Source organism: Phoca vitulina, unplaced genomic scaffold (genome assembly GCF_004348235.1).
Source record: "Phoca vitulina isolate PV1807 unplaced genomic scaffold, GSC_HSeal_1.0 scaffold16, whole genome shotgun sequence".
In the NCBI taxonomy this organism is placed as follows: domain Eukaryota; kingdom Metazoa; phylum Chordata; class Mammalia; order Carnivora; family Phocidae; genus Phoca; species Phoca vitulina.
Window position 1 is genome coordinate 14,722,616 of NW_022589719.1, and position 24,745 is coordinate 14,747,360.

At 46.5% G+C, this 24,745-nt stretch overlaps 1 protein-coding gene across 1 annotated transcript in view; it reads left to right on the forward strand.

Annotated features, from left to right (window-relative positions):
- The window catches only part of TRIM44 (tripartite motif containing 44), a 110,425-nt gene that overhangs the window by 80,318 nt on the left and 5,362 nt on the right, over positions 1–24,745 (forward strand). The gene's annotated exons all lie outside the window — the stretch shown is intronic.

Here is a 24,745-nt window from a genome sequence, read left to right on the forward strand (position 1 = left end):
ATTTATTTATTTGACAGAGAGAGACACAGCGAGAGAGGGAACACAAGCAGGGGGAGTGGTAGAGGGAGAAGCAGGCTTCCCGCCGAGCAGGGAGCCCGATGCGGGGCTCAATCCCAGGACCCTGGGACTGTGACCTGAGCCGAAGGCAGGCGCTTAACAACTGAGCCACCCAGGTGCCCCTTGTTGCTTGGTTTTAAAGTTAAACCCATTCCCTGGTTGTAATCACTCACATCTTTTGTACCCTGTACAGTTTTGTGTCTTGGTCTTCTTATGTTGTTATTTTAAGGTCTTTCATACCACCTTGTCTATTTGGCTGTACTATATCTTTGAGAACAGGAGCCACATGCTCATCATCAGTTCAGCAAGCACTATTGGCATAGTTTGGGGGGTTGGGAATGCAAAGAAGAGTAAGATGGAAATCCTACCCTGAGGAAGATCACAGCCCAGCCTTGTTTCTTTTTAATTCAGGAAAGCGGCTGTCACCTTGATAAGTACCAAATGCATCTTCAAGGCCTACTTAACTGGAGTATTGTGATTAACAGGGTGGGGTTTGATGTCAGAAAGATAGGTCGGAGCACTGACCCACCCTTTATTGCCCACTTAAGCAATTTATGTAAACTCTCCAGCTTTAGTTTTCTGGCCTATTAAATGGGGATAATCTTGATGCCTGTGGGGTGAAATGCAGATTGAATGACCTGATGCTCATAAGGGGTTAGGCATGGTGCTTAACATTTGGTAACTGCCAGTGTGTGCTGATTCTGATTACTAGGGCTAGACATGCAGTTGGCACTCAATTAATGCTTGTTGAATTAACAGATGAGTGGGCAGAATAAATTCAGTGTGAAGAATTGACTGTGTTTAAATAGGCAAATAGCTGTCAAGGATGATGTCACCAAAAGTGTCTGTGGCAGGCCTGGAGAACACAGATTTTTGATGGCTTTGAATGTTCTGGTTTTAATGAGCCTAGAGGAAGCACATGTTGTGGCTCAGCACCCAGAGTTTTTTAAAGCGGATTTATAAGCTTACCTCTGTGGAATAACATCAACCCTCAGTTTAATATAAGTTGATACAAAGTTGAGAAGAGAGGAATAAATCTCTACTAATCTTGCAAAGTAGACTTGTGCTTAGTGTTTTGAAAATGTACTCAGGACTTCAAAATTGGCCAGTAGGCTAAGACTCCCTGAAATAGCAGGTAGACGTTATCTCTGTGAACAATCATCATGGTTGCTAAGGTGACTGCCCAAATGGGAAGAAGCATCAGACCACTTTCCCAGAGCTACTGGACTGCTTCCTCTTTTTTACAGCCTTAAAGGACAGGCTGAGGGGAACGGACGGACTTACTGTGTGCTAGCACTGTCTCATTTAATTGTTACACTGATCCTCTGAAACACTTTACTATACAGATGACAAAACTGAAGCTCAGAGAGATTAAGGGACACGTTCCAATTCTCGTACATCTTGTAAGCGGCAGGACAGGACTATGGTTCTTTCCGTAACCACACAGAGCCTCTCAGAGCCAACCTCACCATCTCAAAGTATTCATTGTGGCCACCAAACCCATCCTCATTCCCACTCCCAAAAGGAAGCTCAAGTAAAGGCCAGCAAAGTAGATTTACTAAGCTGCTCATTTTCTTCTTACTTCCATTCAGCACATGTTTTTTAAGCATCCATATTATGCCCAGCACAGCTCCTGTTGCTGAGGATACAGGGTGAACAAGACAGAGATGAGGTCCTTTCTCAGGTAGAATTTAACTCCAGTGGAAAGAGACCAAAAAACAAAAACAAAAAAACAAAAGCACTAGTAAACCACTAAATACACAAAATAATCTCAGATATCATTGTTAGGAAATGAAATAAAGTGATTTGATTAAAAGGGACCGGAGAGAAGAAACTACTGTAGACAAGGTGTTCAAAGAAGAGCTGAGTAGGCCACTTCGGAGCTGAAACCTGACTGAACAAAGGACCTAGTCAAGCAGCAGTGCGCACAGGGAGCATTGCAGGCAAAGGGAACAGGAAGTTCAGACTAGAGGCTGGCCTCTGGTGAAGACCACCTCACCTCTTAGACATTTTTTAATGTGCTTAACAGAGCAGTGTGTCTGATATATAATCTGAATGATGATATTATATTGTTTGATACTATTATTTTTCTGGGTATTTTGGCAATGGGGCTAGTAATCTTACTTTAAGAAAGCTGTGATCTATACAAGTCACGGACCTAAGTTGGCTTTATAGGAAAAAGGTAGACACAGGGTTTACATCTGTTTCCTGGGAGAGAACCACATACCCTAGGCTCTGCCTGGGCAGTGGAGCACTGCATTCGAGGCTGGTAAGGATCCAGATATGGCAGGATCAGCGGGAAGCCTCTAGAAGCCCCAGTCACACAGAACTTAGATACCTAGGAAGGGAGCCGCTGGATGATGTGAACATTTGTTTTGGTGCCAAATGAGATTATTCCCAGGATGTTTTTGGTTATCCCAAGGGGTAAATTCTAAAACAACAAAGAGGGAAATAAAATTATATATATATATTTTTTTGTAGAAAAGTAGGGACTAAATACACAGCCTAAAATAATTTAGGGAGTAGAAATAGGGGGAGTACCATGAACTCAAACAAGGTTCGAGTGGAGTAACTTTTAAAACAGTAGAAACCACTGCCTAGACCAATACTTCCCTAACCTAGACACCCTGAACATAGTAATAGGAATTAGAAAGCTCTTTACCATGTTTCAGAAATATGAATGGGTAATAGGGCTAGACAGGCTATCATTTACTCCATGCCTTTCAGGTCACTCTTTCATTGGCTTATTCAGTATTGCAACAAACCCTTAATGAGATATCCACTGTGTGCCAGGTGTAATGCAAAGTGCTAGGAAATTTTTTAAATGACTAAAATAAGAATCCTTGCTGTTGAGACATTTTAACCATCTGGAGAACAAAGAGACAAGTAAATGGATCATTACAAAGCAGTGTAACATGTACCAATAGAGGTGTTTATGGAGTGTTTTGAGAAGTCCACACAGTGGGGCTAGGGATAGGGTTTTGGAAAGCTTCCTAGAGGAGATCTTACTAAATCTAAGTTTAAAGGACATATATAAATTAGCCAGATGCGTCCAAGGGAATGAAATTCTTGGCAGAGGAGTGATCGTATATTTATATGAAAGGCTTTTAATTCTCCAGAGTACTTTTATGCATTGTATCAGAATTGTGTTCAGCTTTGAGGAAAACTCTGGTATCAGTAGCTTAAGCAAACAGAGGTTTATTTGTTTCACCTATTAAGTTTGGAGGGAGGTGACTGCTGGCTTTGGTTCAGTGCCTAATGATGTCAATACTGCCACGTGTCTCTGAGACTCCCTGGGCTTGTTGCCTTATGATTGAAAAGGGGCTGCAGCTTTGGGTATCGTATCTGTGTTCAAGCATGAAACAGGGGTCAGAAAAAGGGCCATGTCTATTAATCAGAAAAGTAAACATATCCCCAAGGAGCACCCCCACCCAAACCAGAAGACTTATCCTTCCGTGTCATGGGCTTGGACCAGGCACATGCCCCCTACCCCGCACTGCAGTACAGGCTTTGTGTGCAGATACTTAACCCTTCTACCCTCCAGAGTAGAAACCAGCAAGGGAAGCAAGTTAGCAGTCACTAAATCAACCCAACAGTAGTATCTGCCACACACATTTCATTTTACTTGCTCCTCATGATAAGCTTATAAGTAGGAAGAGCAGGTGTTATTGGCTCCACTTTAGAGAAGAAGAAACTGAGATCCTGCAATCACAGAGCTGTACCTTTATGTAGCAATAATAACACAAAAAATGAAAGCTAATGTTGATTGTGTGCTTAGTACAACCCAGACTATACTAAGCACTTTGCATTGTTCTCTTACTTCCTCCTCTTGCAGTCCTGAGAGGGAGGCTCTCCTTATTTGATAGGTGAGCAGTCTGAGGTGTAGGGAGATGTTGGCCTAACTCGCATGGGATCACAAAGCTAGCATAGCGCAGAGCCGGGACTCCAATGTCAGTTCTCCAAAATGCCAGCCAGATGCTCTTCTTGCCTCTTCTACCTTTAAACTCTCGTAACTGTCTCCCTGTGGATCCAGTAAGTGTGCCATCTCACTGTAATGGCCCAGAGCCCTTGAAGCCACCCCATGCCCCTATTACTCATGTTAATTTATTTGACCCACTCCTGTTTCTCCATTATTGCTTTTATGAACAGAGAATCCAGCAACACATTATTTAAAATGTCCTGCCATTATGAATGCATTTCCTTTCATTGTAATAGCACCGACCATAATGAGTACATTTTGTATCCGTGCAGATGTCACTGGTGTTTTTGATGCTCCATTCTAATTTATGTTGGAAAATGAATACCTAAAGTATTGCCCAGGCTCCCATTACTCCAGAGGAAATGAGGGACACCCTGTGTGTATGCATATGTTTTTGCATTCATGCAGCAGATAGAATGTTTTGGTCAGAATGAATTGTGTGCCTGAAATGAGTCTGGCCCTTTCTTGGAAGGACACACTGGAGGTAATTTGCCGTGCATGTCAGCAAACCTGTGCAAGCAGGTTTCTTTATGAATGTGTGTTTGGGCCAGCTGAAGGGGCACAAATTATAGTCCGATTTTGTTAGAAAGGGAAGAAGATAGCTGATTGGGGGATCCAGGTTCTGGGGTACCCCAAGATCTTGCCTTCATGTGCACAGGCGGCAAGGTTGCTATTATGCTTGGTGCCAACAAAATCACCCCATCAGTCAGCCACACACTGTCACTGCCTTTTTGACGTTGAGGGTGAATAGTGACACAGGGCCCCTGGGGAACATAAGGTGCTTGGTTTGGGGCTAGTTGCATGAACTGATCTTTACGTTGAGAGTCTGTCTGTGAAGTAGAGGGGTGATCATAGGCATAGAATTTGAAATGCCAGATTGTGGTAGAATGTGGCTCCTTTGTGGAGAGAGGCTGAGGTACTCAGCTATCCAAGAAATGGTTTTCCCTATGTTTGAAACAATATGTGGGCCATAAGTCTCTAGACCTTGAGCCTGTCTGTCTGTCGGGGATACTTGGGGTGGTATCTTTTTAGATACATCTATGCCAAACATTTCCAAGGCTCAGGATTGCGGTGGTGAAAGGGTACCTGGAAGATAACCTGTGAGACCCATTCTTAGGAATCTTCATTCATAACTAAGCTAAAAAGGAGGTAACACGGTGGTTTACAGAATAGAAGAATAGCCTAAATGTCTGTAAAATCCTACATTTTTATATCACCTATTCCAGCTAAATCTTTTAAATATCAGGAGTTGCCCCTTAATAAAAATTGTCTACTCAGTTTAGGACTACTGACTTAGTATACACACAGATATGCGATATACACATAGATGAAGGGGTCTGGAAATGTTTTTCTTTTAACAAAAAAGGGCAAGACCCTTTCTAAAATTTGGCTTGGGGGAGAGCAGAATTTTTCTTTATATCTAAGTGATCTTAAATCTCACCAGGTTTTTATTGCTAAAAAATCTATCAGAATCTAGACTGGAATTTCAATATTTGTCCTTTTCTGTTTCATAGGGAATGCTTTCCCCTCCGAGTCTCTGCAGCCTTAACTTTTGCACAGTGCATCACCTGGCTCTTCTGTCAATACCCAAAAGACAGACTTGAAAGAACTAGTTTTTCCAAATCTACCTAGAAATCTAAGCCCAGATAAGACCAATGCAATAACCTTAAAGAAGTTTGTTCTTTGCTTCCTTGATGCCAGCAATCTACTAACACTTGTCCTATACTGAAAAGTCTACCGTTTTATAGGAGATTCTGTAGGAATGTTGTGTTTAAAACAGAAATGGATCTGGCTCTTGAGTTGAATTTCTGAGTCCCATATTCTCCATTATTGCAAACTCAAATGCTAGTAATGCCCGCTGCAGCCTCTAAAAGGGAACAGCAAGAGGCAAACACTTTCGGAGCTCTGCACGTCTGGGCAATCTGCGCCATTGTTCACCATTTGCTCAGGGGCAGCTATGTGAAGCACATTTTACTTTTGCCCAGGGGCAGGGTTAGTCTCTGAAAGGAGTGCAGAAACGAGGGTGCAGCTAGAAGCCGTGTCCTACAGTGGTGGCTTTAGGTTTCCATGGACAGATCACAGAAGAAGATGCAGTTTACCACCAGAGCCGTTTTGAGTCAGAAGTGTAGAAGACTGAAACCCAAGAACCTCTGGGTCTCCACACCACTGTTGGGGTTAGAGTGGGGAACCAGGGTGAGAACAAAGTATCTGCCCGGTGCTCCTTCCAGTCGCTGCTACCTGCTCGGTGAAGCAGGCGGGCAAGCCTGGGAGCCAGCCTGCACTGCTCTCCCGAGGAGCCGCCCATCTGAAGAGGGTACCTCTAGCAAATGTGCCTTCAGGGGACTATAGAACCAGAGGCAAAGCCATTTGCATTAATTCATCCTACACATGTCTTTAGCCTCCTAAAATGTTCAAGGTTCCTGCCATATGTGTATATAAGTTTCTGGTCTCTAAATAGCTGTGCTTAGAGTCTACTCTGAGTTGATTGAGCAGCAAGGGAGAGGACCAGGCCCAGGGAGAATATGGCTTGCTCTTTCCTGAATCAAGTTGTCTGCGCTTCCATGGCCATTCTGTTATAGTTGTCCTTAGCCATGAAACAAATGCAAGGGCTTTACGTTTTTCCTCAACAGCAAATGGCACCAACTGAGTGAGAACAGGTTGATGCCAAATCTGTGTGTTTTTTGAAACCGTTTATCTGAAATAAAGCAGAAATTACTCTTAATAGCTATCATTTATGTTGACCTGTGCCAGCTATAACTAAGGACTTTAATAAGGTATCTTATTTAGCGTTCACAACTGCTCTGTGACATAGGGTTTATTGGGCCCATTTTACATGAGGATTTAAAACGTAGAGAGGAAAGTGATGTTCCCAACGTGACAGTAGCTACTTATTTCAGAGCCCAGTCCTTCCCTTTCACATGGTCATTGACAACTAGAAGACTGAAGAAAGAGTCCCTCGAAGAGACTCCGCTAGCCCACTTAAGAGAGCTGAGTTCCCTCCTCCTTTAAGCAAGTGCACAGGAAAGGCCACGGGGCTCCCCACACCAGCCACGCTAGTGCCTGATGCACCCCGTGGTAAGAGCTGCCGGCAGGCGGCTCAGCACCATGCACACCCGGCAAGGGGCCCAGCCCAGCCCAGCATTGTCTTTGGTGGGAAGAACAGTGGCTTTGCCGTGGGACAAACCTGGGCTCCAAACGTGAACAGGTCACTGACCTTTCTGAGCCTCAGTTTCCACATCTGTAAAACAGGGAGGCATAATGCCTTCTTCACAGAGATGCAGTCCACATGGGATGAGAGATTGTATATAACTACCAAATATGATGCATGCTCACTAGATGATTTTTTAAAAAGATACATAGTGCTTAAAATGTCAGTGTTCTGCAGTTTCCCCAAAGGCAGGTTCATTCTTTAGAACCAGTTCTGCTTTTTATGGCCTGTTTTTCCCTCCAAGGTCGGAGGTGGGCCGATGCCTTCCCTTCTGCCCTCCCTATCCTATAGCTCTTCCCCAAGAATTCTCTCACCTCCCTTTTATGATTTCCTTAAGTGCTTTTGATGGCTGCTTGACACTAGAAAGATATTCCCAGCAGGCATTAGTTTGTAATTGCCGCTTGTTGCTTGATGTGAACTTGTGGCTGGCTTCTGGGAAAGCAGTGGGGCCTGGAGGGGGGAGGCAGGCTCTGCGCCCGCAAAGTGAGGCGATGGGCCCCGATGGGCTGGCGGGCCACCGGAGGAGGGGCTCCACACATCCCCTCATGCCTTTTGCCACCTCTGTCCTGCGGGCCTGGAAGTGTGACCAGTAGAGGATTATGGTATGGGCAAACTCCCACATTCTTAGCCCCAACGAAAAAAGCAAAACAGAAACACAGATAAAGACCACAGGCTGCTAGGAGTACACGTCCGCAGTGTTTGTGTTACTGAGAGAAGGAATGCGGTGTCCTTAGGGTCGCCCTGTATGCACCAGAGCCAGCCAGCCCTCATTCCGGGGCCTGCCACCTGGGAACCTAGGCAGCCTCCCACTAAAACCTAAATAGGACTGTCCTCACCAAGGGGAAGGTGATTGAGGTACAAGAAATGGAGGCAAAATGCGAATCCCTTCTATCTTCATTTCACAAATAGACTCACAGCTGCAAAGCCGGGTTGGAAGTGTTTAGTCACAAGATACGCCCTCGAGCAACAGCTCTTGGTCTAGAGGAGGAAAAGCCAAGAATCCTACAGGGTTAATCCCACCGCAAGAGACATGCAGAGTAGCCGGTGACCAGTGCCAGGGAAATGCCTTTCACGTCAAGTGCTTCGTGCCTAGTCATGTGCCCCTGGCTCCCTTGTACCTTACGGTCTGTGCCCTAAACCGCACAGCCAGGACTTTACGAAGAGGCTTCGGTGCCCACCACTGTTCACAGCCTCCATCCTGATCTCAGGCCTGCCCCCCTTGCACTCCACTTCCCGGCCTGCCTGGCCCTCCCCAAGCTTGGACTTTGTGATGAATTGTCCTGTTCGTGGACACGGCTCACTGCTTAAGGCTGCCACTCTGCCCCTCGCGCCAGCTCTGCCCCTGCCGCGCCTCCATGGCGGTCGTTCGTGCGTATTTCCCTACGGAGGCGGCCTCTGGCTCGGCTGGCCTCACCGGGCCTCCAGACTGTACCTGTGTCCTGCTCCCCCGGGAGCAGTAGCACACCGCTAAGGTCCCCGCGGCCCTACAGGCCACACCAGGCTCTGTGAGTCTGAGGGGTGAATGCGGAATAGTCTCTGGAGGCCAGAGGGTTCCGCACAACGTGCGTGGAGGACGTACCTTTGAAGGCCGGGTCTGATTTGGGTAGGCCAAGGGAGAGGATACTGCTATTCCAGGCTGGAGCAAGAGAGGTCCTTGTTGTGACTTGTTAACAGCTGTTAAAGCCGTCAGTGTGAGGGAGGAGTTTAGAACTGGAGCTGCCACCGAGATTTAAGGATTATCTGTGGATTTCAATGCCATTACTGTTCTTTACTGGAGGGGAGGGGAGGAGGAGTTGGAATGAAAGAGAAAATAAAGCCTCTAGTACAGAGTTATGTCAGATTCATGGAGTCCTACACTCCTCCTCCAGGCAGTTTTTTCATTCCTATGGTGGGCCTGATTTGCGCGTCTGCTTTTAACCCCCAGCAGGAGTGCCCTTTACAGCCGTGTTGTGACCGTTCGTTCCAGTTGAGATGAGTAAGAGCTAAGTGGGTGAGCATCTTTTCTTTTCCAGAGACTGGTCGTTCCCACATTGGTTGCTAGGCCCCTCCAGTTAATCTAGCCCCATTTCTAAAGCCTGGTCTTGCCGTTCTCTCCAGTGGGCAGGAAGAGGTGTAGGATTAGCCACCAGAGCCCTTCGTCCCAGCAGCACTCCAAGCACTGTCAGCAGTCAGACTTACATCATAAGAGCAACAACCCAAAGGCAATTATGTGGGTAAAGGATGTGTTAACCTTATTGTGGCAGACATTTTAAAACCTATACTACGTGTGCCAGATTATGAGAGTGGCTACCTTAAACTCGCACTGTGTTACATGCCAGTTAGATCTCAGTAAAGCTGGGGGGAAATGAGACCCCAGAGATCGGAGAAGCAGTTTGGGAAGGAAAAGAACCTTCTCTTTCCAGCTGAGCATAAAGCAAGCAGTTCCGTAGGCTTTGTTGAAACTCCCATCTACAGAATTGTCCTCTTTTTTTAAACTTCTTTTCTTTCTTTCTTGCATGTATTTCAGTCAAGGGCCCTAAAAATAGTTCGTAGAGAGGAGTGACTTTATTGTCTCACAGCAAATGTTTTTTAATTTAAAAACAACCCCTGAAAGGATTCGCTCATCTTTTCCCCAAAGTGGTTAGCTGGAATGTTTATTTTGCTGTCATTCCCTCCCTCCATCCCTCTGGCGCCGGGCTGAGTGAAGACTGCAGGGGAGCGTTTTAAATAGCGAGTGGGTGAGTGGGTAGGGAAAGCAAAAGATCTCTACGCTTCTTGTTAATTTCTCATGCCGGCGTAGAAGGGCCCTCTGATACGTGTACTATCCTATATGCGATGGAGTTCTGATTGGGACTCAGAAGTGAGAGCCCGAGCCATCATCTAATCCAGGAAGGAGGAAGGGAGCAGAGCAAGGCGGAGTGGAAGTCTGATGTGTCAGGCACTGTCTTACACACCATTTCCTGAGAGAAGCAGTCACTTCAGGAGCATTTACCATGTGCCATATGCTTTTACTTTCATAAAGAACCTGGAATCGTCAACCCTGTTTAACTGATGAGGAAACTGAGGCCCAGTGGAGTAAGTTTTGCCCAGGGGGACCCAGTTAATAAGTGGGAGGACTGGATTCAAACCTTGGTTTCTCTGTGCCCTTCCTGCTCTTCTCTGTCTGAAAGCCAGGGTGAAAAGTCTGACAGCAGTGAGCCATCTAGATTGTAGACATTTACCTCTCAACTCTGCAGCTTTGGAGGGTGACTGGGCCTTATTCGATACTAAGGGGAACATTCCCCTGGTGCCCTTTGGGGTATTTGGATTATCTTGCTCTGGCTAAGCCCTGAAATTGGGCCAGTGAAGAGCAATTGCTTTTCAGGTATCATGAATAAATGTTATGACATCTGATTTGTGTTGAAAAGTGAGCCGTAATCAAGTTCTCCTGCAAATGGATGGGACAGGTCTGAAGTGGTGGGATGATGTCATTTGAGTGTCACAGCTGAGCTGGCCTCAGAAAAAACCAGGAGGAAGGCAGAATGTGTCTTTAATGATCTTTATGTGCTTCCTTCAGCACCCTCTGCTTAGACCCTAAACCTGGCCCTTTAAAGATGAGCATTTCTCTTTCCCTAGCAAAACTTAACCATCTTCCTTGTCCCATCAGCTTCTAAGAGGACAGCTGGCTCACCCAGAAACTCACCTGTGCTCAAGTGGTGTATGGTAGCCCCATGACCTACTCTTGTCTTACGATATGACTGATTTTTTCATTCTGGGGGCTCAGCCAGAAGTGCAGTACCTCAGACTAAAGAAACAACTTTGATAAGTTCTTCAGGTTTAGTGGTTTATGGGGAGATCTTTTGAACATGACAAAGGCCACAGCTGCCTTTTACCCAGTGTCATACGTGCCAGTACCTAGGGCAGCCCTTTGATTCAGAGCAGTGGGCTTTGTTCAGTCTTGAGATTGGGTGATGATATGCGAAGGGTGGAGACCTGCAGTGTCCCTTCCTCTTTTCTCTCTGTTTTGGGCCCTCTCCTGTTTGGTGTGTTCATGTGTTTTGGGTCATCTTCTTCTCTTCTGGCCAGGCTAGTGCCTGTCTGTCATCTGACAGAACTGGTGTGGAATCCAGGGAGAGCCTCTGGTAAGATTGGCTGAATGTAAATTGGATGTGATGTTCATCTCCTTGGCTCTGCACCCATAGGGGCAGATTCCTACAGTCCAGACCTAATGGCTGTATCGCGAGCTTTTGGAAGAGTGGGGTGGGGATAGCTTTCTTGCCTTCTCCATTTCCTGAGGGGTCTCCTAACAAGAGTGTTCACTGCAAGGGCAGGGATAGGACAGGGTAATGAATAGGGAACCAGGCCTCCATCTGAATGGTTTCCTTTTACAAACCTCTGCTTCGTAGTTACACTCAGAGAAGGTGAGCTGGTGGGGGTGCCTGAGTTACTGATAGGCACAAGAAATCTCCTTGTAGTTCACTGTCTCCCTAGTTCCAAGCCCTCTCACTGTCCCTGGCATAGGCCTTAGACTCTTGGACAAGTGAGTCTGACTTTGGCGAAGAAGGAGCCCTCGGCTGTGCTTGGGAGTGCGTCCGCTCACTGCAGACCCCGGCATCATACATGGGTGCCTCGGATAGCCTTCCAAGCTGAGGGTCAGACTTGCACTGATGCTCCACAGTCGCACTGGAGCAGCCCGGTGCCTGCCTGGCCGCCACGCAGGCTTTATGTTGAGCCACCGCTGGCTGGTTGTCTTTTCCTGCTTCTCTGAGATATCTGTGTGTGCCGCCTCGGGGAATGCCACACGGAACCCAGGCTATTTTAAACATAGGCCTGGTTCCCGCTGTTCGTGCTGGCAGTGCGGTAGACGCCACATGGAGCCCTGGCGCCCTTCTCATCTGCTGCTCGGTCCCGCCCACACGCCTCCCATCTTCCTAGGAGACGCTTCCAGCGTGACCCCTGGAGAGCAGTATTGGGAGCTGCTCGGGAGATACTCTGTCTCTTGGGGCGCCCCCTCATGCTCTGTCTGCAGCCGCTGTGAGCGCCTCACGGCTCCCTGGACGTGCTGAGTGGGACCGTTCAGGACTTTGTTCAGGCTGCTCCCCCCACCTGCCATGCCCTCCTCTCGCCCCATGGGCTTCCTGGAACATTCCAGTCCGTCTGCCCACATTGAGTGGCAGTCTTTGTTGACTCTACAGGTGGAATTTGCCATCTCTTCCTCTTCTCATAGAGCACTGGCTGCATTCTTTGCCAGTCTGAGAGCTCCAGCTGAGTGCCCTCTGTCTTCCCCTCCCTGGCATGTAGTGGGGGCTCAGCCGTCGTGAGGCAAAATAGAAGCAGTCGGCTTAGGGATGGGGAGCAATCTAAAAACAGTTGAATTTGGTAGAGTGCCCATTACTTGGTAGTAAGCAAGCTAAACACTTGAGCTCATTTAGTATTCCTGTCCACTCTAGCAGGGATATCCTGGTATTTCCCGTCTCGGTTGCCCTTCAGCACACATACGCCCATCGTTCTCTGTCCAGCATCCTGCTTTACCTTCTCCACAGTACTTTCCTCTATTTGAAATTATCCATTTCCTTGTTTATTAGATGTCTCCTTCACTAGAAGTGAGGCTCCGTAGAACTGGGACCTTGTCAGACTTGCTTACTACCGTGATGCCAGTGCCCAGGACAGCGCCTCATATCCTGTGGGTGCTCAGTAAGCATTTGTTCACTGAAATAGTGAATGAATGCATGACACCCTGTGTCACAGACAAGCAGGTTGAAGCGTACAGAGGTTCAGTAGCTGTGCCAAAGTCACCCAGCTCAGAAGGGCCTAGATGGGAATCCTGGTGTTACTCCAGCGTGGATGATCCTGACAGATTATACTACCTCCTTTAGGCGTTTTCCAAGAAAATAGATCTTATGCTCTTAGGAGAAAAGTCTGCTTTTCTTCTGGTCATAGTTACTGCCTTGAAGGCCAGTCTTCCCCACCCTGCACTTTACCTGCTAACTCCTTTCTCCTAGGCCAGTGCAGGTTGTGTGAGATCCTGTGTGACAGCCACCAAAATGCCTCCTAAGTACCAGGCGTGGTGCTAACCACTGGGGGTAAAATGGTGAATGGGAAGCGGAGTCAGCCTCCCAGGAGCTCAAGCGGCAAAGACATTTACAATATAACCACACCAAGGGGTGCTGAATCCCTGAACCCCGGGAGGCGGCAAGGACAGAGCAGGGACCCATCAGACTACCTTCGTCGTCAGTTCTCCGTAGGCAGACAAGGGAGCATCATCCCAACTGAACTCATATTTTGTATCTTCTAGTGGCGGGGCGGGGGTGGGGGTGGGGAATCAGCTGAAGCCTTGGAAGAGTTTCTCTGCATCCTAATTAAAAGAGTGAGAAGTGGGTGCCTCTCACCTCAGGACAGGGTTGAAACTGAAAGTGGTATCTGACCCAGAGACCTTCTGCCCTGAGCCTGCGGGACGGTGTCTTGGGACTGTGTGCCAGAGCGCACAGGAACCAAGCAGGAATCCGAGGGAAACCACTACATTGCAGCCAGGTGGCTACAGGAATGTCCAGACAGATCACAGTTGTAGACGCAGAAGACATCTAGCCATACCCTTTTTTTTTTTTTTTAAAAGAGACTATTGGGATGCCCTATAGCAGGGAGGAAGTTTTCTGGTAATTGGTGTCTAAGCTGGAGCTCGAGTCTGCCAAGGCCTTGGATGATCTTTAGCGATCCGCAGAGGTTCCCACCTCTGCTACTGGCAGTGAGGAATGCAGCCAAGCTGACGGGACAAGCGCCCTCCTGCGCGGCCTTCACCACCACCGAGGGCTCCCCCTCATCCCCGCCCAGGGGGAGGAACACGGGCCAGGCCACGGGTGTCGTTCCAGCCCTGCCTAGCTGTGGGACTTTGGGATGTCACTTCACTTCTGTGCTCCTCGTGTTTTTTCATCTGTAAAATGTTCATTCTGTTAGGGTTATTACTATGAAAACCGAATGTGAAAATGTTAGTAAGGTGATGAGTTCAGAGCCTAGCGAATAATAATGATAGCACCCGTTTAGTGAGTCCTTCCATGTATCACTGTCTTCATTTTACACATGTGGAAACCTTCGTTTAAAGAGGCATCCCTCAAAAACTAATGATGTACTCTATGTTGGCTAATTGCACATAATGAATGAGTGAATGAATGAGGCATCCCACCGAAGGTCATATGCTAACGTGTGCTGGACCATGGTCTTGAAGGCACATCTCCGATTTGTAGTTGTGTGCTTGTCCCACTGTCCCCACCATCAGGACAGCTAACCCTGCTCGCCCACATGCGCACCCACGCCTCAGCTGGCTTTCCTACTAGGGAGGGAGGGGAACAGTGATAACCACCCCTTTACTTCCTTCTTGGCCTGGGTGTCATTCTCCCTTCACAGACCATTAGGGTGAAGGGCGGATGGTTAAAGTCTTAGAACCCAAGCCTGCCTTGAGCACAGCTCACAGCTGGATTGTGGAGGGCTGGAAGTTGCCAAACGTGCAGCTGTTTTATAAGGAAGCCAGATGAGAACATTTCCTCCAGCAGATGAATTGGTTCTTCAGATTTCCTTGCCTGGGAAGGGCTGGACCTGAGCTTGCTTCTGCTTTGCCCTCAGTGAAACAGCATTCCTTGGACACACCCAGCCTTTACCAGTAAGGCTTAGTCATTTGTAAGAGCAGTCCTGTTTATGATAACAGCATTTTCATCCATACCTGGTGCCTCCCCCCACCCCTTGTGGTTATATGTGCCTGGTGATTGTGGTGACAGTTAGAAAAGAAATAGAGCCTCTAGAAATAAGCTGTCCACGAGATGCCTGGGCAGTATTTCTAAGACCAGCAAGCTGCCCACAGTTAGCCTGGGAAAGCTTGGAAGGCTTCTAGATCAATAATACCTTAAGGAGTTGTTTTGATAATTCACTTAGTCATTCATTCAAAAAATATTTGGTGAGGTTTCCCTGGTGCCAGGCGCATTATCCAGTACAGGTGATGTAGCAGGGGACAAAATACTTCAGGACCCTTAGCATCTCAGAATAACTTTAGATAGTGACAAGTGCTGTAAAGACAGTACAACAGCCTGACCCCACAGTGCGGGGCTGGGGGGCTGCTCGAGACTGCTTGGTCAGGGGAGGCCTCAGAGAAGGTGACATTGAAGCTGAGACCTGAATGTTAAGGAGCCAGCCAGTCATTCCAAGGCATGAGGGGAGGAGCTTCTGGAACAGAACAGCAAATGCCAAGGCCTTCATGCAGGAACAAGCTCTACTTGTTTGAGGAGCGGAAAGAAAGCCAGTGTGCCGGCAGGTGTCCCGAAATAGGTTAGAGAGGTAAGCAGAGGCCAAATCATGTAGGGATTTGGGGCCATGGGGCTTTCTTCTAAGGCTGTAGGAAGCCATTAAAGGATTTTTAAGTGGGGCCGTGGCATAATCGGTTGCACATTTAAGAAGTATTACGCTGAATGCAGCTTGAAAATGGAACAGTAGTGAAGTAAGGGTACAAGTAGGAAGGCCAGACCGGTCAGAAGGCAGTGGCAGTCATTCCAGCAAGAGATGGTGGCGGCCGTGGAGAAGCGGAGGGGACAGGCAGGGGACAGAACTTGCTGTGGACCCGATGGGATAGGGAGATGGTGCTTCTAATGTTTTGAGCGCAATCGTCGGCACATAGGAAGTACTGAATAAGCTGTAGGTGTTTGCTGCCGTTATTAACAAATGGCCTCTTACCAAACACCAAGGGAACAGGCTCGGGAAGGAATCTGGAGCCCCTTCAAGTGACAGTGTGATGCCTCCAGCACTTGTGTCACATCAGTGTTAGCTGCTCTCTTCTGTTAATAAATGGCGTTCCGGGGCGCCTGGGGGGCTCAGTCATTAGGCGTCTGCCTTCGGCTCAGGTCATGGTCCCGGGGTCCTGGGATCGAGCCCCACATCGGGCTCCCTGCTCAGCGGGAAGCCTGCTTCTCCCTCTCCCACTCCCGCTGCTTGTGTTCTGTCTCTCGCTAGGTCTCTCTCTGTCAAATAAATAAATAAAATCTTAAAAAAAAAAAAGAATAAAGGTACAAGAACAGTCGACACAATTTAAATAAATAAATAAAATAATAAATAAACGGCATTCTTCGAGAAAATGGGGCTTGCAGGTTTGAAATGCTTTCAGGAACCGAGATGTTGACTTCCAGTATGTATGTATGTATGTATGTATGTATGTATGTGTGTATACGCCAGACACTCTATATATGCTCATCCCCACTTAATCTTTTCTGCGACTCTTCCAGGTAGGCACTAAATTGTCCTCATTTCCAGGTAGGAGCACTGAGCTCACAATCCCACAGCTAGTAAATGGCAAAGTTGTGACCCAAGCCTAGGTGCTTCTAACTCTCAATTCCACATTTATAACCCTCTGCAATATAAGATAGTCGCAGGAGGTCTTGAGAGTTGGTTTGCTTCCAGTTTCCAACTTCCGGACTTCAATTCAAGGTCACTGTGGGACTCAAAACTACTGAGAACTAATCTGGAATACTTAGGAAAAAAAAAAAAGCCTACTATTCATACAGAGATTAGAGATTAGTGTCAAGTGTGTATTTATTTATTGATCCTTTCTCCCTCTCCCTTTGGTAACCTGTAAGATACAGCAGCTGAGGCAACAGGAAATTTGAAGTCCAGCATTTTATTAAATCTTACGTTTAAGATTTCTGTGGAAGGAAGCTGCTTGAGAGAGATTGGATTTCCATTATTTACTTGCCAAGAAAAAATGAGAAAACTGGGTGGTGGGGGGAGGGGTTTCCTGAAGGTGTAGGGAGCAGGGAAGGTAAGCTGTTGGGCTATTTTCTGCTTCTAGTTCCTCCACCCCCTGGAGTTGCCTGGGCTCTAATAGGGGTTTAGGAAAAGTTCCTTTCCAGCCCTCACCGCAGGAGGTTGTCAGGTGAAATCCCACTGTGCTGGAGGAAGGAAGGGAGGTTGAGGAAGGCCCACAGAAAGAGAAATGTCCCCATGGCATCTTCCTCTTGAAGTTCAATGGGAACCCGAATAATAACAAGGAAGTTATTTCAGAGAGGAGACACACACACACACACACACACACACACACATGCACCCCATCCCCACAGACACTTTGCAGCTGCCTCGTGTCGGCAAGGGTGTGGGGAAAGGGGGCACTCTCAGGATTGTAAATCAGTATAAGGTGATGTTTCAAGGGCAATTTAACAATAATAGATCAAATACCTTTAAAAGTACATCTCCTTTGCTTGTTGGAGGAAATATCTGATTATAGGACTGGGGAAGGAAATCTACACGATGAGCCCGGAGCATTTTGTAGTGCCAGAAAGTAAGGAAGTACTCAGAACAAACCCCATGCAAACCCCACGCTGATGAGGATATGTCTGGGGCCATAGGAACTGATGAAAAGAGCTCCCAAAGACCAAAGCTGAACAATTTGAGCAACAATAAATAGAGTAGTATTGGGTTATGACCCAAAGTGTAAAAATAAACATCCATGAGTCCATAGTGTTCTAAGTAAACTATTGAATAAATAAAGGAGAAGAGACAGATCTCCTTTTCAGAAGAATTTACAATAATGTATGCAAATATTCTACCCTCCATGATGGGGAGAACAGCTCCTCACTCCATAGGTGTGATTTGCTCAGAGTGACTGCCTTCCAAAACGTACAGTTTGGGAAGCAGGGAAAGAGTAACTTTCCAGTGAGAAATGCTAACAAGCACAGCCTGGGCCAAGCGATCAAGGTCAGCATCTGCAGTGCTAGGTCAGACTGACTGTGTGTCCTGGCTGTGATGTGATGAGAATGGTAGGGTCCCTCTGTGGTTCCCTCTCAAAAGGCCTGTAACCATGGCCTAATCAGGACAAAAACATCAGACAAATCCCAACCAAGGGACACTCTACAAAATCTCTGCCCAGTACTCCTCAAACTGTCAGGGTAATCAAAAATAAGGAATCTGAGAAACTGTCACAGCCAAGAAGAGACCAGGGAGACATGATGACTAAATGTAGTGTGGTTCTTGGGTAGAATCTGGACCGGCATGAGAGCATCAGGGGAAAACTAAAGAAATCTGAATAAAATACAGACCTCAGTTAATGGTAGCATACCAGTATTGGCTCATGGTAACAAACGTACTTCACTAACATAAGATGTTAATAGTAGAGGAAGCTACATGTTGGAACCCTTGATGCTATCTCTGTAATTTTTCTGTAGATCTAAAGTTGCTGTAAAAAGGTGTATGACCCAGGCGTTTCCCTTCCCACTCCCTTTGGAAATAATTAAGGATGAACCTAAAGACTCATCCACATGGATATGTGTCACAGAGGTGTGGGTAATAAATGAAAAGGTAGAAATAATTTAAATATCCAGTAGTGGGTACAGTAAGTCCATACAATTCAGTCATGAATCACAATCTTATAGAAATATATTTCTTAATAAGGAAAGGTATTTATGATTGTTAGTTGAGTGGAAAAATCAGATTATGAAAGAGCCTGCAAAATATATATATTTTTATATATGCATGAGGGGGTATAGATAAATGTATTTCAGTGTGTTAATCGTAATTATCACTGATGCATAATGCTATGGATTTTTCTTTTCATGGAAGCAGTATTTGCTTGTTACAGAAAGTACAGATCAGCAAAAAATAAAATGTTACTTTCTGAAGTAAAAAAAAAAAAAAGGTTGGAAATGATTCCATTATAAATCCAACAGCAGCAACAGGAGACTCGATCCTAAAGAAGGCAGTTCTTTTTTTTTTTTTAATAAGATTTTATTTATTTATTTGACGGGGAGAGAGCGAGAGCAGGAACACAAGCAGGGGGAGTGGGAGAGGGAGAAACAGGCTTCCGTGGAGCAGGGAGCCCGATGTGGGGCTCGATCCCAGGACTCTGGGATCATGACCTGAGCCAAAGGCAGATGCTTAACGACTGAGCCACCCAGGCGCTCCAAGAAGGCAGTTCTGAGAGCAGATGGGACGTTGGCAGGCTAGCAAGCCTGCCTGTTACTTCTGTTCAAGTGTCTCCCTATAGAAGCGCACTGCCTGAACAGACCCTCGGGCACCCTCCATCTTCCATAGAAACAGGCCACCACCCGCTTAGCCCTTGTGGGGTGCAAGGAGCGTAGCCCCCTGTAAACACAGTAAATAGGTTGCAAGGTGCGTGGAGATCAGTCTTGGCAGTGAGGTCCAGTGTGGACCTGAGGCCAAGCTGGAGCCCCAAGCCTCTTTCAGAAGCGCCTACGTGGGTCTGTAAGGCAGAGGCAGCTGGAGAGCTGAGAGACAAACCCAGGTGGGTTGCCTTCTCCTTCTGTAGCAATCCTGTCAGTACCTAGCATTGTTTTGTCTTAGAATTTGTGTGTACCTTCCATCTCATCATAACAACCCTTGGAGGTAGGTATTGCACAGTGCACAGAACATTAAGTCAGCCCTCTGTGAATAATGGTTATTATTGAAGAGAAGGTTCAGGGGATAAAGTAGAATGCAATGTGGAGAGAAGGGTCCTTCTCCCTGTCTTTCCTGTGATTTGAGAAGGAAGATGCGGTCAGGCTGGAGCTATGTGAGACTTTTTAAGACCAACAATAAACGAGGCTTTTGAGGCTCATAGGCTCATGGGCTCATGGGGCTTTTGCTCCCAACAGACTTTTGCTCTTGGCTCTGTACTAGGTCCTGACCAGCCTGGTGTTTGGGCCCTGCCACAGAAAGAGGTGAAAGAACCATGACCATTTAGGCCAGCCTTCAGATTGAGCTGGGGAGGAACAGGGAGAAGGACGCACAACAAAAGCAGATGAGAGCTAGTGAATTAGCAAGTATGTAAGTCAGAAAGGAGCTTATTAGCTTTTGTCTGGTTTGGAATTTTTCTGAATTTTACTTGTAATGCAACACATCCTGATTTCCCAGAGTCACCAGCAAAGCCAGGACTAAAACTTTGAAGTCCTCTCATGTTTTCTCAGTTAACCCAGGATAAACGGAGGACATTTTGCCTTATTTTATATTTAGACCTCACTTAGTTCCCTAGGCGGCAGCTACAGATAGAAGTTCTGATTCCTTCCAGCACCATGACCCCCCTCGCCCCAGGCTGGGCTGCTGGGTGACAGGGGACACAGAAGTAGCAGCTCTGCTCCGTCTGGTGGAGGAGTGTCTCTGGGTCGGGGCGGGTGGTCCATCCCCGAAGGCAGACTGACTGCACACCTCCCAGCACTGGGTGGCCACAGCCTCGGATGGTGAACGGACACTGCCCGTGAGCTCCTTGACAAGACCCGCGTGGCTGCATTCTGGGAGAATACTAAATCTATCTTTTCGAATCTAACCTTCCTCCCTTGTTGGTACCTCTTAATTTCTCTATCCTCTTGAGTTGAATAATCCTTTTACAGCAATAATGAATTAATAAATAGCCAAAGATTCAGCAGATAGGAGTGATGCCAAATCAAATTAAGTTGTATTATATTCTCAGGAAAAGAAACTATTAGACTTGCGAGGTCAGAGTGCCTTCCACCTCATTTATTAACGTCCTCTCATAAGCTGCCATCTCTGGGGAAGAAGTGGAAAGGCTGGGCTGCCTATCTGTGTGGACTGGCTGGAAAATTGCCAGGCAAGGAAACACGCCTCCATCGCAGCCGCTTTGTCAGCAGGTGTTTGGGGGCTGGCTGAGACGGGCCGTGGCATACCTCTCACAGCTTCTCAGTTTCGCAGGATTCCTCCTCTGACAGCGTGGCAGCTGTGGGCCACACGTGTCACTCTGTGTCGGCTGGCTGCTGGCTGGGGCTCCCTAGTCCCATCCCGCGCCCCCCCCCCGACAGTGTGCCCCGACCCCAGCCCCCGGCCAGGGAAGTGGTAAATGGCACACCACTCTCCCAGTCAGGATTTGGGAGCCCTCAGTTCCTCAGCTAAACTTTGTGTTCTTACACCCCCTGAAATTTAGAAAAAACTGCGTGCCTCCTTGCCTATTTTAAAGTTAACTCCTAAAATGACAAATCAAGTGGAGATAGTTGAAAAGGGTGTGATATCTGACATATTACATGGTCTGAGCTTTACATAAGTTTTTGGCAAAGCTTTGGCACTACTTATTAAATGTACAGGCAAGATTCACTATATAATCTAATTGGCAAAGGTTTTTATGGTCAAACCATCCAGCCAAATCAGTCTTGCTTTCTGTCAGACCCAAGTCTGATTTCATTTTTTCAACTCAAATAAACTTATTAGTACATACCTCATGACCACCATCTGACTTCTGAATGTGAATTCTTAAGGTCTGTGGACAGACGGGAGCATGCAACCGTGCCAAGAGTTTATTGACTGGGCAAAATAAATATTTCTTGCTCTGCTCTCATAGGACTCCTCTTAGAAGGAAGGCCTTTTCAAATTGTCCCCTGGTAAGATTCAGGCGGGGGAGAGGTATGCATTTCTTTTCTGAAGTGCAGTATGGTGATTGTACTGGGAATGGGAGTGGCTGCTGAGAGAACGTATAGATCCCAGGCATGTTCTTGGAAAGGTCAGCTGTAAGAAGGAGTGTATATGGAAGTTTAAGGGTCTGAACGTGTATTTCCTTAAGATTACACATGCCCAAATACCCCCTGGAAAGTCATTACGTACCACAAAGATATATGTGTCCCAGCCTTAAAACCACTGCTTTTAGATACGACAGCACACTCACCCTCCATCTGCCTATGACGGAGGCCAGTTAACTAGGCTTCGCTCAATATTTGTCCTCACCAGGGTTTGGCAGAGACCTGTCAGGTGGAAGGGTCAAAGCCATTGAACTCAGCCTTTCTTTCTCTTCAGTACCGGTGTTTCATTTTGTCTGGAGTTGTCATTAAAAAAACAAAACACAACACTCCCCAAGCAAGCAAAGAAGAGCACTATTGCTCTCCAGAAAGCTAAGGGCATCTGGGGATAGGAACACATTTGCTCTAGAGGGTAGTGTTTCAGATGCTAGGACCAGGAACAGTGAAGAGAAGTCAGGAGGAGGAGCTGCTGATTGAGGATAAGAAGGAAGGTGGGTTGAAGAAGAGAGTCCCCATTGTTAATCATTTATACTGCATGAAGTAAATAGAACTTTCACAATAAACCTATAAGATAGATAGAATTACCATGAGGAAACTGAGACTCAGAGAGGTTGGGTAACTCACCCAAGGTTCTACAGCTCATTAGTGCCAGAGCAGAGATTTGAACCTCGTTCAGTCTTGGTGACCTCAGAGCCATTATATAATACTGCCGCTCTCGTCGGTAAATACCTCCTACAGAGTGGGCTGTCCTTCATTCTTTCTCTTTGTTTTTAATGAAGTTTTTAATTTTAATTCCAGTATAGTTGACATGAATGGGCTTTCTTTTTTTTTTTTTAATTTTTTTATTGTTATGTTAATCCCCATACATTACATCATTAGTTTTAGATATAGTGTTCCCTGATTCATTGTTTGTGCATAACACCCAGTGCTCCATGCAGAACGTTGGGCTGTCTTTCTAACACAATTAGTTCATTCTCAGAACAGCAACAGTGACCTCAATGACAACACAGTAGAAAGAATTTCAGTAACCTCTGAGTACTGATCCGATTATAAATCTAAATGTGGCTGGTAGATGGGTCAGAGGAGGATGGTAAGCGGCCGAGGTAGAAGGCTGTGTTACTTCCCTTGGAGAAAGTAAAGACTTTTATAGACTATTTAAGATAAAATGTTATGAACACAGACCAGCTTATATACAAAGTGAAGAAGCATTCGGGAGATGCTGTCTCATACTAATTATATTGTGTAACCCTCCAGGAGAGACCACACACAGGGTGAGCAAAGTTCTGTTATCCATTCACTTAAGATCCTTTTTCTTCTTCATTATTGTGAAAAGCAGTTTGCTAGTTAATTATGAAAATGAATATGCTGTATTTGAAGATGCCAGTTGTGGGAAAATAATTATAATTCTCTCCCCCACCATTTCTCTTTTTCCCTCCCTCTCTCCTTCCCTCCCCTTCCCCCCTCCCCCTTCTCTCTCCCCTTCCCCCTCCCCCCTCCCCTACTAGGCTGTAAAGTCTGTGAGGGCAACTACTGTGTCCATCATTCATTGTTGTGCCTAGCATCATAGTAGACAGTCAATAAATGTTTAGCAAATGAAAGAATCAGTGATTCGCCAGAATCCCAAGATCTCATGCTTTTAAACCATGAGATGAACTTTATCAGACTCAAGAACAGATCTCTTTGAGGGTCATGAGAAAAGATTTTATCAGTCAGGACTTCTGATCTTTTCCCCAAGCCAACTGTACAAGTCTTAGAGAACCTGGCAACTAGAAAAACACTTAATTTATTCTCAATTTTATTATACTCAGTTTGGGGGGGAAGGGTTGTTGACCTTTTTGTGAATATGATGAAAATTATGGCCTTTCTCAAACAAAGGAACACACAGACAAAATTTTGTGTACAATTTAAGTAGGTTCATGAACCCTTTAAACTATGCATCTCAAGAATGCTGAAAAGTGAACCGCAGCTTAAGGAAAGGGTGCAGTCATCATGCTGGACCTCCTGTATTTGGAGGAAAATTGACAAGAGAACAATAGAGCTTGCTTTGGATATAATACCAAAGGGGAGAATATGGCGCCAATTCCAACTGTGCCTTGATTCTGGTGAGACACTTTCATAAAAGATCCTTTGTTCCCTTTGGGACAGATGCCACCAAACACTGCTTTTTTAATGACAGTCCACTGTCCAGCCCTTCCCAGCATGCACCCTTCATCCTGTGATCGGACACCAGGCAGGAAGAGGGAATGGAAGTAGGGCAGAGCTTTGGATCATGAAGGTTGCTGAGTTGGTTCTTTTGGCTGCTAGAGCACACTTCCATTCATTTCAGGCTCCGTGTCTTGAAATGTTTTCGCCTGTAGCAGAAGTACTACAAGTCTATTGCCTAGGATATTTTCCCTTAAAGTCTATCCCAAATGGATGCAAAAAAGCAGATTTTATATAGACACAGATGATCCCTTGTGAGATAAAAAATGTCTCCGTCATAGCTGGGAGCCGATGCACCCCAGGCCTTCCCTCTTCTCCAGCTCCTGTCTTTACCAGAGGAAGGAGAGTATTCCTCCCTTCCAGACACCCCCACTTGATTACTTCAGACTTTCTCCAGCCAGAACTCATCCTTGAGTTTTAAGGACACAGACGTTACTGGTGACTGAGGATTTTCTGTCTCAGCTTTACTTTCTCCATCTGCAAAGTGGGGATAACAACACCAGTCCCTGCGTCCTGGGATTGTGGTGAGGAACAGTGGAAAGCGGAGCGCGCAGCTCAGTGTCCCCAGCACACAGTAGGCACTTGATCAGGTTGGCTCTTACTCTTCTAAGGATAGTGGCCTCTGGAAGTGGAGGAGGAGAAACGGGCAAGTTCGCTGCTTTCGTCCTTCTCAGTGTGCTCGCTTCTGCCCCTTTCCCTGTCTGGCCCTGCCTTTTCCCCACCCCAATCCCTGGATCAGCAGGACCAAGCCAGGGAGGCTCTAACCTTCGGCACCCGTGGGCCTGGCCATGCCCCTGGGACTCATAGCGCACGTTTTGGCCACTGAAATATCACTGACGTTTTGGACGCCCTGGCCAGGGCAAT